Source organism: Diabrotica virgifera, chromosome 6, assembly GCF_917563875.1.
Source record: "Diabrotica virgifera virgifera chromosome 6, PGI_DIABVI_V3a".
Lineage (NCBI taxonomy): Eukaryota > Metazoa > Arthropoda > Insecta > Coleoptera > Chrysomelidae > Diabrotica > Diabrotica virgifera.
In genome coordinates, this window is record NC_065448.1 from 82,687,809 (window position 1) to 82,708,063 (window position 20,255).

Here is a 20,255-nt window from a genome sequence, read left to right on the forward strand (position 1 = left end):
TTTTTGTTTTGGTGTCGTGAATCTTGTAAGCTGATTTTTACTTTACTATGGGCGATAAATCGAAATATGGATTCCGTTTTTGCATCAGCTCTAGTTTTATAGTCCAGAGAAATTCTCGTGACACATCCCCCTCCAGACCGAAACCAAATCTTTTGAGTAGTATGGACATCTATATTAATAACCTATACGCTGTGAGCTCGTACGTAGAGGGGATATTTATAAATTCGCGAGCGCCAGTAGTGGCAAGTCTGTAAACGTTTACCGGAAATTTGACATAAATGTCAAAGTGATTAATTTAAAATTAAAATTAAAAACATTAATTATAAAAAATATTAGTTGGTCAAAGCTGTGGTATATATTTTTACCTTAAATATACTTACGTTTTAAATACTGAATTTACGTTTTTTTAATGTTCCGTAATATGTAATTATAAATTAATCTGTTAATCTTAGCGCCATCTACACGATAATTGTGAAAGTATCCGAAGTAAGAAATTAATATTTCATCAATAGAACGTCAAAATGATTAGCAAAATCTTAAAAAAATCTGTTACAATTTAATTACTTTTTAGCGTTGTAAATATTAAGCGATAACAATTAAATAATAAATTTAAAAATTACCGGTGAAAGTTGAATTAGTAATCCGCCAGGAGCGACACCAGCGAAGCTCAGAGCGTATATGTTTCCTGCAGCCGACTTTGATGATATACATAGTTATAAACAAATGAAGATCAAAACACGGTAAATTTTCGCTTTTTTCGTCTATTACTAAAAATTGAAGCATTCTAAACAAATTTGAGAATAATAAACTCATAAATCATATAATAAAAAAAAATTCAATATGACGTTCGCTGAATATGTCTATCCTTATTTGTTGCTTAGAAAATTGCAAAATAAGTCATATATTTTGAGATTTTATAAATGTTCATCTCCGACGCCCCTGAGGGGCATAAGGAGTTTAGAGAAAGAAGAAGAAGATAAATGTTCATAACTTATGTAAAAATTAAGTTAGAACTTTCTTATTACACGTAATACTGAGACTTCTTGTGCTTAAATTATATTTTAAATTTTAAAGCAATAATTGGTCAAATAGTTTAAAAGTTACAGTAATACTTCGGACAGTTTATAAAAGAAGAACGTTCATACTATTAACTTAATTAAAAAAAATGACAAAAAAATAATTTTAAACAGTGTAAAATTATTTTGCAAAAACATGTCGATTTTTTGCTTACTTTAAACGATTAGAATAACTTTTTAACCGTTGCCCGTAGAAAAATTATTTTTTCATATTTAGAAAGACTTTTTTATAGACATTTAGAAAGAAAAACAATTGTCCTAGGACAATTAGGGACGAAGTTAGCCCCCCCCCCCGTTTTTTTAATTCATATGTTCGTGCAAAATAATTTTGCAATATTTAGAATTATTTTTTGTCATTTTTTTTTTTTTAAATTAGATTAATAGTGTAAATCTTCTTCTTTCATAAACTATCCAGGGTATTACTGTAACTTCATCATTTTCTGACTGTGTTACAAACAAATTAAATAACTTTTAAACTATTTGACCAATTGCTTTGAAATTTAGGATATGATTTAAGCACCAGGAGTCTCAGCATTCTGTGTAATAAGAAGTTTCTAAGATAATTTTTACATAAGTTATGAATATTTATAAAAACTTAAAATTTATTATTTATTTTGCAATTTTCTAAGCAACCAATAAGGATGGATATATTTAGACGCCATATTGAAGTATTTTTATACGATTTATGAGTTGTTTACTCTCAAATTTGTTTAAAATGCTTAACTTTTTGGTAATAGACGAAAAAAGCGAAAATTTACCGTTTTTTGATCTTCATTTGTTTATAACTATGTATATCATCAAAATCGGCTGCAGGAAATATATAGGTTATTATTATAGATGTCCATACTACTCAAAAAATGTAGTTTCAGCCTGGAGGGGGTTATGTCACCAATAGGATATTTTTTTACTTATTTCTCTGAACTATTATGGATATGAAATGAATTTTGACTCGATTCAAGTTCTCTGTTTAACCCAGGACAATACCAAAAGGCACCGTTAGGAAAACATTCCAATTTTCGGTTCAGAGAACTCGTATTAATCGAGTCTGCGTACTCTAATATAGAGTATGACATTAGTAAACTAAGAAAATATACGGTTTCGTTTTGATTTAAATCTGTCTCCCTTCATCCTCCGATAGTACTATTTCTAGGTCTACCTGTTGTCAAGGAGGCTATGTTTTAGTTTAATGTTTATTTTGCAATCTGTTACATCATACAATAACAATAAGCATACATGTTGATTGGTACAATGTCGTGAGAGAGAGTTTGTCCAATGATCCACTCTCTGTATGCACTTTTACATTCTTACATTTATGTTAAAAACAATAAAAATTTGTAACTTTACATTATTACATTGATATTAAAAAATAAAATAAAACTATCACAATTTAAAATTAATTTCATATGTATGGTACGTTTAACAGTAAATAGTTGAGTTCAATTAGTTACCACTATAAACATCCTGGATTAACCGATAATAGTATAAAAGGCCCGGTTTCAGGTAAAATATTTCAGGCTTTATTCTAGTCACTGTTAATTGCAAAAGACCAACTCCGTCTACCTCGTTGGCTTATCGCTCTGGGTGGGTCTTAACAATGGGTCAGGTAAGATAAATTTAATAATATTTACAACCGCACTAATTGAACTCAACCATTTACTGTTGAACAAACCATACAATTATTGCTGTTGGAATGGTAGATCCAAGGGTGTTCTTATTTTCAGCCTTCGGGTTTCTTCACTGTTGTCAAGCAGATTAATTGCCAGTGTGTTTGGATGTTGCTCTAAGCGTCTTAGGTAGTTTGTGCTAAGCTGTTTAGTCACTGCAGTAACCGTTGGCATCTCTAGATCATTATAAATGTCTCGGTTTGTTACGAACCAAGGAGCATCTACTATACTGCGCAGGGCTTTTGACTGGAATCTCTCGATGATAGCAATGTTCGATTTAGATGCTGTTCCCCATAACTGGATTCCATAGGTCCATACTGGTTTGAGAACGGTATTGTAAGCTAGTAATTTGTTCCGCAATGATAATTGTGATTTTCTGCCAAGGAGCCAGTACAGCTTTTTCCATTTAGTATCCAGCTGCTTTCTTTTTTTCCATATGTGGGTACGCCAGGTTAGCTGTTTGTTCAGGTGTATCCCCAAATATTTTACGCTGTCTGTTTTAGGTATTCGTTCATTGTTGAATGTGATGCTTGGCGTTTCACCATGGCATTTTGTGAATGTTATGTGTGCAGATTTACTTTCATTTATTGTAATTCGCCATTTCCTTGCCCACGTTGCTATATCGTTGAGACTGGTTTGTAGTGTTGTCACTGCTACTTCAGGATTTCTGTTTACTGCTAATATAGCTGTGCCATCAGCAAACGTAGAGGTGACTGTGTCATCAGTACATGGCAGATTAGCCGTGAAGAGTAGGTATAAGACTGGGCCTAAGACACTTCCTTGTGGGACTCCTGATTTGATGATGCGTAGTTTAGTTACTTCATTTTCGTATCGACTCTGAAGTATCGTTTTTCTAAGTAGGATTTTAGAATCAAATATATTGTTGTTGGTAGCTGCTTTTTTAATTTGTAAAGGAGTCCCTCATGCCACACCTTGTCAAAGGCTGTGCTCACATCCAAAAATGCTGATTCACAGTAACTTTTATCTTCGAATGCTTTGATGATTGTGTTAACAACACGATGCACTTGTTCTACTGTCGAGTGTTTCTGACGAAACCCAAATTGATAGTCTGGGATTAAGCTTTTTGCTGCGACAGTTTCCAACAGTCTCTTCATCAGTAACTTTTCCATTATTTTTGACAAGACTAGTAGTAAACTGATTGGTCGATAGGAGCTAGGTTCATTTGGCTGTTTTCCCTGTTTATGAATTAATATGATTTCTGCTACGTTCCATTGTGCAGGGAAGTACTTCAGTCTTAGAACTGCGTTGAAGAGTTGCGTCAACATAACGACTGCTTTTCTAGGAAGTTCTTTTAATATTTGGCCGGTAACCAGGTCATAGCCAGGTGCCTTCTTGGGGTCTATGTGATTTTTTATAACGTCGTAAGTTTCTTGTATTGTGAAGTTTTTAATAGGCTCTATTTGTTGCTCGTTTTCCTCAAGAAATGCATATATTTCGTCGTCATTAATTCCGTTTGCAGGTGGTAACGGTTGAAATACTTCCTCCAAATATCTACCGAAAACTTCTACCTTTTCTCCATCTGTTTTGGCCCAGGTACCATCAGATTTTCTAATTGGTGGGATTTGATCTCGTGGCTGTTTTAGGTGTTTTGTGGCTTTCCAGAGACTATAGTTAGTATCGGCTGAGGGTGATAAGTTTTGTAGATATTCTGTGAATGATTTATTTTTAAGTCTTCTAAGTGTTTCTTTTAGTTGCTTTGCAGCTCGATTGTATCTTCGTCTATCATCTGGGTGCCTTGTTCTTTGCCAGGTGTTTCTTAGTCTTCTCTTTTCGTTAATAATCTCTCTGACATTTAAGGGGCAGTTTAGTTGTTTTTGCTTTGGTGTTGTGGTAGTGGTTGATTCCCATGCAGCCCCTTGGACCAGTGTTGTGAAGTACTCCACCGCATCTTCGAGTTCTTTTGCATTCTTTAAGGATATAGCTAGGTTTAGCTTTTCTTCAATTTTATCCCGGAATAGATCCCAATCAGTTTTGTTACTGCATAAGGTTATCGGTTTTTCTTTTAATACTACCGAATAGTTAATTGTAGCAATTACTGGTGTATGATCAGAGGCAATATCAAAATTTGACTGTATGTATCCTTGTGCAAAACCTTTTGTAATGAAGAAGTCTAGGCAGTCAGGTATTTTTCGATGATCTGTTGGCCAGTAGGTTGGTCGATATGTAGATAGATGGTCTAGTTTTAATTCCTGTTTTACTTGATGGAGTATTCTGCCTCTACCGGGTGCTGTAAGCCGAGATCCCCAGCTGGTATGTTTAGCATTGTAGTCACCCCCTGCTAGGAATCTATTGCCAAGACTTTTGAAGAGGTTGGTGAATGCTTCTTTGTTAGGTGGATAATTAGGAGGACAGTAGACAGCTGAAACCGCTATTGGCCCTATCCAATCCTCTATGACTAAGCTGACAAGGAGCTATGAAGAAGACAAATTTACACCATCACGACCGTAGTTTCTCGATATAAATTAAAACAATTTATATCGCAGTATGGTTAGAACGCCCTCTAACGGGAAATAAGTGAAATAAATTTCGACTCGATTCAAGTTCTCTGTTTAACCCAGGTATGACAATACCAAAAGGCACCGTTAGGAAAACATCCCAATTTTCGGTTCAGAGAACTCGTATGAATCGAGTCTGTGTACTCTAATACAGAGTATGGCCTTAGTAAAATAAGAAAATCTACGGTTTCGTTTTGATTTAAATCTGTCTCCCTTCATCCTCCGATAGTACTATTTCTAGGTCTACCTGTTGTCAAGGAGGCTATGAAGAAGACAAATTTAGATCACGAAATTCATTTTACTTATTCCCGTTAGAGGGCGTTCTAACCATACTGCGATATAAATTGTTTTAATTTACATCGAGAAACTACGGTCGTGATGGTGTAAATTTGTCTTCTTCATAGCCTCCTTGACAACAGGTAGACCTAGAAATAGTACTGTCGGAGGATGGAGGCAGACAGATTTAAATCAAAACGAAACCAGCCTATTTTTCTTAGCGTAGATTTTCTTATTTTACTAATGCCATACTCTGTATTAGAGTACACAGACTCGATTCATACGAGTTCTCTGAACCGAAAATGGGAATGTTTTCCTAACGGTGCCTTCTGGTATTGTCATACCTGGGTTAAACAGAGAACTTGAATCGAGTCGAAATTCATTTCACTTATTCCCCGTTAGAGGGCGTTCTAACCATACTGCGATATAAATTGTTTTAATTTATATCGAGAAACTACGGTCGTGATGGTGTAAATTTGTCTTCTTCATAGCCTCCTTGACAACATGTAGACCTAGAAATAGTACTATCGGAGGACGGAGGGAGACAGATTTAAATCAAAACGAAACCGTAGATTTTCTTATTTTATTATGGATATGACACATTCCGATATTAGTAGTTTTAAAATTTGAGATAATGAAGAATATGCTATTCAAAGGATTATGCATTGTTCAATAAACTTCTTCCTCGGTATATTTGTTGTTCTCACTGTATTATGCCTTATTTATGCAAGAAATAATACTTTAATGTCGTTTAGTCGAACCAGAGAAAATAATCTTACCACCCCTCCATATTAAGCTAGGTCTAATGAAACAATTCGTTAAGGCACTTGATTTTAATGGACCATGCTTCGCCTATATAGGAAGGAAGCTGCATTAGATAAGTACGGAAAAACTTAAAGCTGGAATGGTTGATGGACTACAGATCAGACTTCTTACAAAGCTTCTTTGACCCCCGGCTTTTGCGAGGTCAATCAATGAGGTAGAGAAAAAGCTTGGCTTTCATTTGTGGACATTATGAAAAATTTTCTGGAAAATCACAAAAGTGAAAACTATGCTGAGCTGGTAAACCGTTTGCTGAATAACTTATTCAGCATATTCGTATTTTAACGCATAAAAGCTGGCATGGTCATCGTTATCTTGAAAACTAGAGCTGATAGAGCAAAACCAAAGCCATATTCGGAATCAGCATCCCAAAAATACCCAAAATAAGCTCTAAACAATTTGGCACCAAAAACACTGTAGGCCTGTGTTATCATTCGTTGTAAGCTGCCAGAGTATCAAATACATATTTGGGCATCTTCTATTCTAATGCAATGATTATAATCTAAGATTTACGTGGCATTTTAGTATTCGTTTACAAGTCACAGTGTTACCATACTTTTTTTGTATAATATATACGAAAGTTGAAAGTACCTATAAAGATAGACTTTTACGAAATTATATTTTTTGTTATGACAAGCCAAAATCGTTGAATTGTTAAAGAATAACATTTTTGAAAAATAAAGAAGTATAAAAGACTTCTTTTTGTGGAATTCTTGATCTGTGTTTCAGAACAATATTTAGTTTAGTTCAATTTAAGTATAGTTTAAGGTACCTAGTGTATTTTTTGTTTATCTTCATTTATTATCTTTATTCATCTTTTTATTTATCAGTTTATCTTCTTTTTCATAACAAACCTCTGATTTAAAAACATTTATCCTCTTTGCGTTTTTTGTATCCATTATCTACACTGATATTTCACTGCTTACTTTTTAAAACTGTTTACTTTTTTGGGTTTTCAAAACTATTTTTTAAATGTAACTTTATGTATGACGATATGGCAACAGTGATATTATGTAGGTTATGTTCAATTAATTAATATATAAGATCATAGACATGTTAACCGTAGACAAGGCATACTGAGCAAAAAAGCGTAACGCGGAAACAGTCGATCGGTAATCTATACATCTCTTTTAACCAAGCGATCATGCGCATGTGACAGACAAAGATGGCTAGACCACTCAATCCTTAATATTGCCGTTACACCTCGATCAACAGAGCGGCCCATACCTTGCCTAATCTACAGGTTATTATATATATTGTTATACTCTATTATATCTATTTAATTAGATTGATTAGCAAATTCTTACTTTAGTTAATTATTCAATTATTTTATTTACTGCCGATGTAAAACAAAAACTAAATTCAAATTAAATTTTCTAATCAATTTTATTCTCAGGGCTAATTTTGTATTGTATACAATACCTGTGATCTGTGGCTTCTAATATTTCTGATTGCTTACTTCTTCCAGGGTGGAAACAGGGAAATTGAAAACACTCAATATCATATAAATGTAATCTATTGTTTTTATCAAATAAGCCGTGTACATGTGATTCAAAAAATATTAAATTTAAACTTTGTTGCAACAATCTCTTACTTAATCAATTAAACTCTAACTCTGATATCTCCTTGTTTTGACAAAAAAAATTATTTAATTAATTTATTATTTACTCATACTAAATTAAATAAAATTTACTTTTCTTCTTTTGACTTGATTTCTTAAATTTTAAATGACTAACTGCGTAAAAGAAAAGTTCAATAAACAAATATGGGTTTGATATAAACAAATTTTCTCCATTCCGACAAATAATTTGACTAACCTTTTTGTTTCTTCACTATCTCGTTCTCTGGATTGCGCCGTCCTTGATTCTTCCAATACGTACTCTCTGGATGTTGCGAAAAGGTCCCTCTCGTCAAAACTGCTTCCAATAATCATACAGGATTTGCTCGAATTCTGTTACTCAGTTTTCCTTGTTCGATATCTTGTGCAAAAAGATATTAATCAGCTACTCGTTCTAGACAAAACAAAGGAAGCTCCCTCGGACCAGGAAAATTGACTCTTCAACCGGTCGACAATTTGGTTTCAACTTGATTCTGCTCGCAAAGGCCGATTACACACACTCTACACTGATTACTAAACTTTTTAAAACAAAAACTGGACTGCCTTCCACCGATGTTAATTCCACAGTGACCTCTCGTCTCTCCCCAAATTCTGACTCCCTTCTACCTCATCTTCCCCACTCTATCAAAAACACGCCTCTCTCAAAACCATTCATACCCATTTCTTCTGAACCAAATATTTTTTCCACAGAACTTTTCCAATTTGTCATATTTCAAGAGATATCATAATTAGTTATTTCCTACTTTCTACTTTAACATCTAAACCTCATACAATTGGTATACCACATTAAAAACCTTCCCGGAAAGGATCTTAAAGCCGTCTTTGTTTTCGACCACGATGTCCACTTTCTAATCACCGCATTGTTTGTTCATGTCCCCGTCCATTTCGTCGAGTCATTTATTTATCGTTTTACTTTTTCCCGAAACACTTGCTTAATAGCAAAATTAAATTCTAAACATTTTTGGTCATATACAGGTTGATGCAAAACTATCATTTCATGGTCGTTGATATAAATTAAATTTTTTTCTGAATTTCTTTACAAAAAAAAAACAATTCTACAACAGTATGTATAAGATGCACCAAGGGTCATTCCAACATGTCAATTTTAAATCAATCTGACAGCGCAGCGGGAGGCAAACATAAATGTTATTCTATCAGTTCTTAATGTGTTTTAGATCGTTTTAGTTGGGTTTATTTGTTTTGTACAAGGATAAATTTAACATTTTCACTGGAAGAATCGATAATATGCTTCATTTCTGTTGTGTTTTGAAGTGTGGAATGCGAAGTAATCGTGATAAAGTTCAGTTTTATCGGTTACCATCAGTGCTACATTTTAAGCATAAAACCAACTGAATTAAATACGTTATGATCTGAGAGACAAAAACAATGATTAAATATGATAATAAAGCTATAAAATGTCCTATAAAAATGCTAAATAACTAGCTACTGCACCTACTAGCAACATCTGTATTGTCTGCCAACAACTTTAGAAAATATTCACTCATCTTTATTCATTCACTGCTTAAAACTAAATCAAGTCGTTCAAGTGCTTCTACAACTAAAAATTACTTATAATCAACAACACAATGTTCGCAAAATACAACTAAAAAACTATTAAAGGGGTAAGAACTTTAAGAAACACAATGTCAAAAAATATAAACAAATAAAATATGCTCGTTCGCTCACGATATAGTGGAGCATATGCATGTTCCACTTTTCGACTAGTCCTTGACTGTCTCTGCGAATACACTTATTAATTGCCTCCCAGCGGTGACATAAACGTCAAAGTCTTAAAATGTCCTATATTTGTTACTGTTGAATCTATAGAACACATCACAATGGAACACTTACAGTCACATTTTCAGAATCTGCATTACACACACAATTATATTATATCTAGAGCACAATATTAAATAGATAAATCTAAATACAGTGTCAAAATAAATCATCATCTGTTTAAATTAGAGAGGTCAAATTTCCTGGCTGTACATTGCATATAGGTAGCCATTACTTGCACTAATAACCACAAAACCAAACAGTGGTTGGATTTAAATTGAAGACTAGGTACATACGTAAAAGTGTTACATATAACTTTTAAGTATGTAAATCAAAACGGGAACTGGTGTATGTTTTCAAAGACTGATGCAGTCTTTTTCTATTTTTAAGTATATAGTAATACTTAAGGACAAGTACCTAAAACTTTGATGGCATGACCGCAGAAATGCTGAAGAACGGAAAAAAGATTGTCATCAATATCCTTCACAGCATTATGAATCACATAATGCAGGAAAAGAAAATCTCGTACAACTGGAATGAATCAGTAACATATATCCTACATAAAAAAGGCGATAGATCAGACCTGAAAAATTATCGCCCAATAACACTTCTGAGTCATTCCATATCAACTCAACACACCTAATTTCCACCCCCTCTTCAAATTTGGTTATAATTTGGAATACTCATACTGGCTAATAAAGAAAACAAAAATACTTCTTCTTCTTTCTCGAAACTCCTTATGCCCCTCAGGGGCGTCGGAGGATTTTATTCATCTTCTATCCATCTCTTCCATTTCTTGCGGTCCTTTGCTAACTCTTTCATTTGTTGATGTGTTTTTCCTTTTTCCTGTCCAATTTCTATAATCTGATCGATCCATCTCTTCTGTGGCCTCCCTTTCCTTCTTTAACCATATCTTTTCGATTCCATCACCTGCTTTGGTAGTCTTCCCTGGTCCATTCTGTTAATGTGTCCATACCATTTTAATTTTCTTTTTTGTATCTTGGATATTATCCATTCCTGTTTCAGTCTTTGTCTAATATCTTCATTTCTTATTCTGTCCAATTTCGTTTTTCCTGCTATTTTTCTTAGCTGCTTCATCTCCGCTGCGTTTATTGTACTGTCTATTTTTGTTTACCCATGTCTCACTTGCATATATTAAAGTTGGTACAGAGATTGCGTTGTATGCCTTCAGTTTTATTTCTTTATCTATTTCTTCCTTTCCAAATATTGTTTTATTTAGTGCATAGTAGATCTTATTTTGCTTTTTTCGCTCTGTATGAGATTTCTTGATCTATCTTTCCATCCTCTGATATTATTACTTTAAGGTATTCAAACGTCGAAACTGTTTCTATTATTTCGTTTTTGCACCTAAATATCGTTTGGTTTATTTCTTCCCTTTTCTTTTCTACTATCATGGTCTTCGTTTTCTTTACATTTACCTCCATTTTCAAATTTTCTATTTCCTCCACCCAGATATCGATTAATTTTTGCATTTTCTCTTTATTGTCTGCTATTATTACTAAGTCATCTGCATATAGTAATCCCTCCATTCTCACTGGTACTAAATTCCTGTATCATATTATTGACTGTAATTGCCTTGACCTTCTTTTAGCGCTCTTCATTACTCTATCCATTACTAATATAAACAAAACTGGGCTGAGACTGTCCCCTTGTTTTATTCCTCTCCTTATGTTTATTATTGGCGATCTGTTTCCGTTTATTTGTACTTTAGCAAGTACGTTTCTATATGTACTTTTTACCACGCTTAATATCTTTTGCGGGATTTGCAGATCTTCCATTACTGACCATATTACTTCTCTATTTATAGAATCAAAAGCAGCTTTAATATCTATAAACGTAATATATAAGTCTTCTCCTATTTCGTTTTTCCTTTCAATTATATTTCTCAGTATGTATATATTATCTGTTGTTCCTCTTTGCTTCCTAAAAGCCGCTTGTTCTTCTAGTTTTCCTTCCAGTTCTTTCCTGAGCTTCCTTTCTATTATCCCGGTGTAGACTGTATACGCCACTGATGATAAGCATGTAGCCCTGTAGTTATCACATTCCGCTTCATCTTTTCTTGTGTATTGGTATCAATAAATTTTCTTCCCAGTCTTCCGGTATCTTTTCTGTTCTCCATGCTTCCCTCATTATTTCCAGTAGCCAAAGCTTGCCTCGTTCTCCCACGTACTTCATCATCTCCGGATCTATGTCATCGGAACTTCCCACTTTTCCAATCTTTATTCTTGCCAATTCTTCTTCAATATCTTTGATATAAATTTCGTCTACTCGATTGTCTCTATCCACTTCTCTTGCCTGCTGTTCTCTCTCCTCATTTTGTTGGTTACTTGCCTCGAATTTTTCTTTATAGTGCTTATTCCATATGGTTAGTATGTCTTGTATGTTTGTTTTCAATTCATTTCGCTCATTTCTAATTCCTCTTATTTGTTTCCTTTTTGTTCCTTTCATGCTTCTTATTTTATTCCAAAACTGTTTATTATTCCCAAAACCTTCGTTCAATTCTTCACCGAATTCCTTCCAGCTCTTCTTCTTCGCATCTTTTACTAGTTCTTTCACTATATTTCTCTGTCTTCTGTATTCGTCTCTGTCTTGCTCTTCATTTGTGTTTATGTATCGCTTCCACATTTCTTTCTTCTTTTTTACAGCTTGCTTTATTTCCTTATTCCACCATCCAGTTCTTTTATTATTCTTTCCATTCTTTCTTATTCCACATACTTGTTTTGCAGTGTTCCATAACGTGTCTCTCAATTTTTTCCATCTCTCTTCCATATTCCATATTTCCTCATTGTTTTCATGCTGTTCCAGTATTTTATCTGTATTTCTTTGGTATAACTTCCTCATTTCCATATTTTTCATCTTATGTATTGCTATTCTTGTATATCGAGAACTCTCTATTATTTCCATTAGTTTCATGTTTATCTCTGCTGTCACTAGTCTGTGTTGGGTACCGAGTTCGGCTTCGTTCTCTGTTTTTATATTTTGTATCGTTAGTTCTGCGTCTCGAAGATATACTATGTAGTCAATTATGCTTCTCGCATTTCTTTCTTCTGCTACGTATGTATATTTTTCGTTTCTCGGTTGATACCAGAAAGAATTACCTATTAACAAGTCATTTATTTGGCAGAAACTTATCATTCTTCTACCATTCTTCATCTTATAACTCTATTTTTATGTATATGGTTCTTGATGATACTGGTTTGAATTTGTTTATTCTTCTATTCATTTCTTTCGTTACAACTATTCCCACGCCTTCTTTTGCCCTTTGTCCTATCTGAACTCCGGATTAGTATAGTATGTGCTGCCTTCCGATATCGACAATTCCATTTCCTACTTTTTTCGTCTGGCTTACTCCTATCAACTGCAGCTCAAATCTTTCCATTTCCTCTGTTAATTCACGTTCCTTTCCTGTTATCGAGGTTATATTCCATGTACCTATTCTCGTTTGACATTTGTTTTCATTTTCCTTTTCTTCCTTGTTATTATTTTTCCTCGTTGTTTGCTCTTTCATATTACTGGATGTTCCATGTCTTTTCCTGGTCGTCATCAATGTCTCTCCGTCCAATTCGCTTATCAGTTTTTTGGATGGATTGTTCTTGGGTATTTGTTGCTTATCTCAGGTATTAGTTTATTCGCATCATTGTCCCATATCCATTCTTCGTTATATATTATTATTTTTTGAAACCTTTCTTTGACTTTCTTCCCCTTGCTTCTTTCTTCTTTTGCCTTAATTCTTATTTTTCCTTGTATATCCCTCTCCTTCTTGCTCATGTCCTCGTTAATATATATTTTTCCTTGTCTGTACCCTCTTAGTTTGATTTTATTTTTCATAACATAGGTCTGGATCCCGCGTATGAAAAAAAAGTTGGTTAATAGCAAGCTGAAAATTTGTTAATAGCTAAGGGTGTCTAGTCGGATAAACTTTGATATATGGGAACACTGGAACAGGGGCAGTTTTAATCGTGGAACAGGTTAAAAATTTGGAACGGTCAGACCACGAAAACGGCACATTTATTTTGTCCGACAGAACAGACTTAAACTCTCCGAACAGAGATTAAACTCTCATGCAAAAATCAGTTTTCTATTTATCACCTGTCATAATTCCTGTCATTTGACATATTCTACATGTTCCACTCATTAAAACGCCCATTTGGTGATAAATAGCAGTCTGATTTTTGCATGAGAGTTTAATCTCTGTTCGGAGAGTTTAAGTCTGTTCTGTCGGACAAAATACATGTGCCGTTTTCGTGGTCTGATCGTTCCAAATTTTAACCTGTTCCACAATTAAAACTGCCCCTGTTCCAGTGTTCCCATATATCAAAGTTTGTCCGACTAGACATTCTCAAGCTATTAACAAATTTTCAGCTTGCTATTCATCAACTTTTTTTTCGTACGCGGGATCCAGACCTATTATATTTTTCAGACTCGTTGCTTATCTTGATCAAACAGGTTTTATTGCCTAACTTTTTAGCATGTGCTACTGTTACTTGCACTCCTAGCTCGTTATCTAGGAAAGATATGTTTAGAATGTTGTGTTCATCCGTCTTGACATTAGGGCCTTGGATTACGATGTTATTTCTCCTTTCTTTGTTTTCTAATTTCTCTAATCTATTATTTATCATGTTTATATGATTTTTCAGTATCTTGTTTTCTTCTTTAATTAATTCATTCTCTTTCACTATTTCCTTCATCTCATTAAAATCTGCTTACTGACCTCCTTTATATCTTTTATTTCTTGATGCACAGCTTGTAACATCTCCAACAACGCATCCATTTGTTTCTCCATTTTTATTTGAATGGAATCAGGTTAGGCATCCACCGCGTCTCGAGTGCAGTTCATAAGGCGTGAACCCTACTCAATTCAAGCTCACCCTTCCGTCTTCCGAGCTGGCCGTGTCTGCCTTCCTAAAACCTCAAAAAAATTTTATCTATTTTTGATGTCTGCCGTATTTGAAATATCTCTTAGGCCGGTCCTGTTTTCTTTCCGCTTCCAAATAATGTGGTTCTTGTCAGTACTGATGTCGCTTTTCTGCTTTTTAGACTAAGAGCCGGGATAGGTGAAATTTGCTAATCATTTTAGGCACGATAAAAGTGTATAGCTTAAATAGTAGAACCTAAAAGAAAACGTTTGAACACTGTGCCGTCACTTTTCAGTGGCACATGCGTCGACAGTGGCGCATCAAACTTTCCACTTTTGGACCGGATAAATAATTTATTTATAAATTGACGGTATTAAGACGCAAGGAAAATATTAAAAATATAAGATATAAAAACTATATGCCGTACAGAAATATTGGTTCTGCAGCGTAAAAAAAATTTAATTTTTCGCATATTTTCATTGATAAAAAAATTATAGAAAACTGTACGGCGTGTATGATTTTAAGTAAATATATTTATTTCTCAACTATATTTTACTATGCCGTACAAATTCACTGGCCCAAATGCAGTTTTAACCCTTGCTCAACCCTCACTTTTTACGTAGAATAAGGTAATTTATTTCAGGCACCCTAAAACCAAAACATTTAGAAGGTTATATATAAAAATATTCCCCAAATTATTATGCCGTACATTTTGAATGGCACATGAGGTCACAGTAGGAAAATGAATTTTCCGTTTAAGGTTTAGTAAAAAAATTATTGTCTTTTTTCAATTTATTAAAAATAGACTATTCAAAATAGACAAGGCGAAAACGGCGGGTTCGAAGGGAAAAATATTCCCATGAGATTTTTTTGCATAATCACGTTCGTGAGACATCCCAGAATAAGGTTCAAGAAGTCGCCCAAGTGAAAAGTGGGCCAATTTTTTTTTAACTATTTTTTTTTAATCAAATTGCAAGAATCAATATTTTTGTCCCGAACAATTTTTTCTTTAATTTTTTGGACCATTCTGGACAAAAAAGGTCTCTTATAATTTTTCTCTAAAGTTGATCGTTTTCGACTTATAAGCAATTTAAAATTGAAAAAAACGAAAAATGGCGATTTTCAAGGCTTAATAACTCGGTTAAAAGTTATTATTATGAAAGTCAATATATGACTATATCAAAGTTTGAAGCCCCCCCTACAAGATCCTGAAGAAATTTTTGTCATTATTTTATTACTAAGCTGTTATTTTTAAGTAATAATAATAAGCGCCATGCACGTGTGCGGGGCTGTAAATGCTGAGTGCGAGAGAGAAGCTATTCCAGCAGTCCAATTGTGCCTCTTACTCGCACTCACATTTACAGCAGCGTCAATACGATACAACCACTCATTGTTATTAATTAAAAATAACAGCTTAGTAGTAAATTAATGACACATATTTCTTCAGGATCATGTAACGGCGACTTTAAACTTTGATTTAGTCACTATCTGACTTTTAAAATAATAATTTTTGACCGAGTTATTAAGCCTTAAAAATGGCCATTTTCGCGTTTTTTAAATTTTAAGTTGCTTATAACTCGAAAAAGATCAACTTTAGAGAAAAATTATAAGAGACCTTTTTTGTCCAGAATGGTCCAAAAAACCTAAAAAAAAATTTGACCGGGCCAAAATATTGATTTCTGCAATTTGATTAAAAAAAATTGTTAAAAAAAATTGGCCCACTTTTCTCGTGGGCGACTTCTTGAACCTTATTCTGGGATGTCTCACGAATGTGATTATGCAAAAATATCTCATGGGAATATTTTTCCCAACGAACCCGCCGTTTCCGCCTTGTCTAAAAGCTAATCCCGTATAAATATTGTTGCACCATGAAGCAAAAAGCATCCAAAATCGTTTGCGTATTAACTGCAATAATTTTTTCATGCATTGTTTTTAAATTTTTGTACGCGCGGCTACCTCACAATCTATTTTGTTTACTTTGCCTTACAAATTATTTTTTAACTTTCAATAAAGCCTTGCATATTTTTAAAATAATTCAACACAAGAAAGTGTTTAATACATAATAACCCGAAATTAAAAAATTAACATTAATTTTTATTTAAATTATACTTCTTTAGGCGCGATTGGTTATTCATCAAGAGAAAAGCAACTTCTTACGTTCGTATACATTTCGTATACACAAAGTACCTCTTTTTTATATAATAATATTGGATAAATATAATAATATTATATATTATAATATATAATATAATAATAATATAATATAATAATATTATATATTATATTTATTATATATAATAATATTATTATTAATTTAAAAAATAATCAAGGATGAAAACCATTTTGCTAATGATTTTAGGCACCGTAAGATTCTATAACTTAAGTAGTAAAACCTAAAAGAAAACGATGCGCGGGAATTCCGTAAAGATTTTTAAAATTCACTGCATCTAGGTACAGCTGCACTGGAGCTAGGTGGTGGCTAGATTAAGTAAGTCCGGAGCAGTCCATTTTACGAACAAGGGGAGGTAGTCATACAGGAAATCGTAGGAGTCTTTGATATTATAATTACTTCCTGTATGACGACATACCCCCGTTTTTTAAATGGACTGTTCCAAGTCTTACTGCCTATCCGGACATTTTATGTCAATTGTAATATTTTTTCTACAACCGTGTTAAAAATGTAATTTTTAGCACTCCATACGAGCATTAAAAATGCTACTTTGGCACTAGTGCTTTAAAATTTTTATGGCACTGCAATTCGTATTGACCGTATAGGCAATTTTGATGTAATGTCAAAAAATATAAAAATGGAATATCAGTCAAGTTCAAGTAAAAGTTTTTGTAGATAATGTCCTGTAATTACGTCTGTAGAAAAAATATTGTATGATATGCTTGTTAAAAAGTACATTTTTAAGGGACTCATGTGAATTGCAGAACCCGCTATCGCTCATTCTGCAAACTTTCACATGCGTGCCTTAAACGTGTACTTTTAACACTTATATCATAAATAACTAGTATATTATAGTGTATTTTATGTAAGAAATATTCATAGTTTACATCTGTTTAAATAGTGATAACCAGCGAATTAGTGTGTGGAGAGAGCCAACAAGAGCTGCACAACTAGCCACACACGAATTCGCCGGTTATCACTATTTAAAGAGATTCTGGTCTCGTCTGAAAAAAGCACAAAATTCCAAAACTGTTGAGGGAGAAGTATGTGTTGTTGAGCCCACTGGAGGCGGTCCAAAACATGTCTAGGTTGTAGCTGAGGAACTCTTACTTGTCGACCACTCCTCAAACCTGAGTCTAAAATTCTTCTTATTGTAGCCAATGATACTCTGACTCATGCAGCATGTCTGAATTCTCTTTGGAGGTCTGGTACAGACATAGAAGAATTTCTACGGATGGAAATTCTGATATATCTATTCTGTCGATCAGTGGTAACTCGAGGTCTACCAGACGGAGCTCTATTCCGTATCGAGTTTGTTTCCAGGAACTTATTCCATATCCGTGAGACATCACTCTGAGAAACATCCACTCTTTCCGCCATAAACCGCTGTGAATGGCATTCTTCAACTAAATCGATAATTCGTATTGGGTCCAACTCAGAAATTATAGTACGATTCATTTTTAATCACGTTTTCAAAAATTTCACCAGAATAAATTTTTCAAATGTTTACACCTTGGCATAACCTAACCAGGTCAATTAAATGGGTATTCAAATAAAATAAAAAACCAAAAAAGGTATATTTTTTATAAAAAGACCCATTAAATATGTGATAAAGATACGGATTTATAAAAGCGTAAACATCGTGAATTAGAGGGGTGATGCATAACTTTTGAAACTATGTGTATAATTACAGTTATGGTTTCAAGTTTATTTTTCGGATATAACTACTGTAGCATCGCAGATTTAAAATTCGTTTATTTCGAAAACGGTTGAGTTTAGCGAGCTGGATGTAGTACATATATCTATTTTAAGTAAAAATATTAAGAGAATAAAAGTTTTGACTCAAAAAGTATGTAGAGTGCGGGATACAAAAATTGGAGGTATTAAATGAGCGCTGAAAGACGTATGTGGCGCCCTCTGAGTAATAATTTCTCGTTTCAAAAAACCCCCGCTTACGAAATTTCGTGTTGTTGTCCCATGCCTGCCAGGAAATATTCAAGAATAAATAAAAAAAACTTTACCTTTGACACCCTGTATTTCAGTTATTACCAATTTTCCTACTAAGGTAAGAGCTTAAATCGACATATTAAAAAACTGAATTACCGTGTTCAATAAGGATTAGGTATATCTTCTTTATGTGGATTATTTGAAATTGTACCGATTGATAAATTTTTGTTCTGGGGAACCTCAAGCCACGAATCTGAGAATTCTGTGCATTGGTGTGAACCTGCTTCAGTTAATGGTAAAAATAGCACATTTAAATATTCAGTAACTGGGATCAATTATAGTATTAAACATATTTTGAGAAAAACAGTAAACGTTTGTCAAATTTTTGTGTGCATAGGAATGCCTGGAACTTTGACAAAACAGGGTTATCGAGAAAATTCAAAATTTGAACCCCACTGTATATAAATGTTCCATTAACAATGAACGATATTTTTTCATCATCATTTGATGTTGTTAATGTTATAAAGTGTATGCCGTACAGGAATGTATGATTTCATAATGTGATGAAAATTACTTTGGAAGTCCTACTTATTTTGGGAAACCCTAGAGTTAAAAATGTACGGCATGAACATTTTTGTCATTATTAGTCATAGAATATTCTAAAACTATGTGGAAATATGATATTAAATATTATTATAGTAGCTGGGAAATGGATTTTCCAAATAGTAAAATTGAAAAAAAAAAATATTTGTATTCATCATCAATTTTTTTTATGTCATTATATTTGTACGGCATTTTCTCATACAGTTTCTAAAGTATAATAACTAGCTTCTAAAATTTATGCCGTTCAATAAATAATAATTTTTCACTACAAAATATGGCGTTTAGTATAGAACACTCAAAATTATGGAATAATTATTTTTTTTGCCAAATAATTTGTACGGCACTCATGTTTTTCATCATTTTAGAGCATAAGTAATACTCTGAAATCAGTGCCGTACTTTTCTAAATAATTTTTGTCAATAGGGGTTGAAATGAGAAAATTTACATAAGGGTTGAGACTGTTTGAGCCAGTAGATTCGTACGGCATAGTAAAATATAACTTTAAAATATATATATTTACTCAATATTATGCATGCCGTACAGTTTTCTATAATTTTTTTATCAATGAAAATATGCGACAAATTAAATTTTTTTTTATGTTGCAGAACCATTGTTTTGGTACGGCATATAGTTTTTATGTCTTATATTTTTAATATCTGCCTTGCGTCTTAATGCCGTCAATTTAAAAATAATTTATTTGTCCGGTCCAAAAGTGAAAAGTTTAATGCGCCACTGTCGACGCATGTGCCACTTAAAAGTGACGGCACAGTGTTCAAACGTTTTCTTTTAGGTTCTACTATTTAAGTTATAGAATCTTATGGTGCCTAAAATGATTAGCAAATTTTTCCTATACGGCTCTTAGTCTATTTTATTTTGGCTCAGCTGACGGCGTTTATTGTTGTCTAAATTA

General features: G+C 33.4%; 1 protein-coding gene across 3 annotated transcripts in view; it reads left to right on the forward strand.

Moving 5' to 3' along the window:
- The window catches only part of LOC126886509 (zinc finger protein 239-like), an 80,639-nt gene that overhangs the window by 36,444 nt on the left and 23,940 nt on the right, over positions 1 to 20,255 (forward strand). The window lies entirely within an intron of this gene.